Raw genomic sequence first — 433 nt, 5'->3', positions numbered from 1 at the left:
CCCAGCCCCCCCCCCCCCCCTTAGCACACACCCTTGTTACTCACCAGCCCCCGTGTGAGCGTCCACACACACAGCACTACCAGCTACTTGCTGAGATGCACTTTTTTATTTGGCCGAGGAGAGATGAGCAATTCCAGCCGTGCCCTCAGACCTCTCCTGGCTTCCTCTGTGAATTTTCTCCAAGAATGGATGGTCTGCTCTGCAGCCAGTTGACGTACATGCACAGTACCACCCCTCTCCCCCAAAGAATGATTATTGGGACACATTTTGATGTTGCTATTTATTTGTTGCTTTCTTAAATGAGGGACCTAAGGATGACGTGACGCTGCGAGGTCCTCAAATAAATATCAGGACTTTGCTTCTTGAGTTTGAAACACTGTAATATACTACAGCCTTGCATCTATAAACTAAGTGTTGGTGGTGGTGTTCACCT

The sequence above is a fragment of the Micropterus dolomieu genome, linkage group LG07, assembly GCF_021292245.1.
Source record: "Micropterus dolomieu isolate WLL.071019.BEF.003 ecotype Adirondacks linkage group LG07, ASM2129224v1, whole genome shotgun sequence".
Taxonomy (NCBI): Eukaryota; Metazoa; Chordata; class Actinopteri; order Centrarchiformes; family Centrarchidae; genus Micropterus; species Micropterus dolomieu.
The sequence above is the reverse complement of the archived record's forward strand: the minus strand, read 5'-3'. Positions refer to the sequence as shown.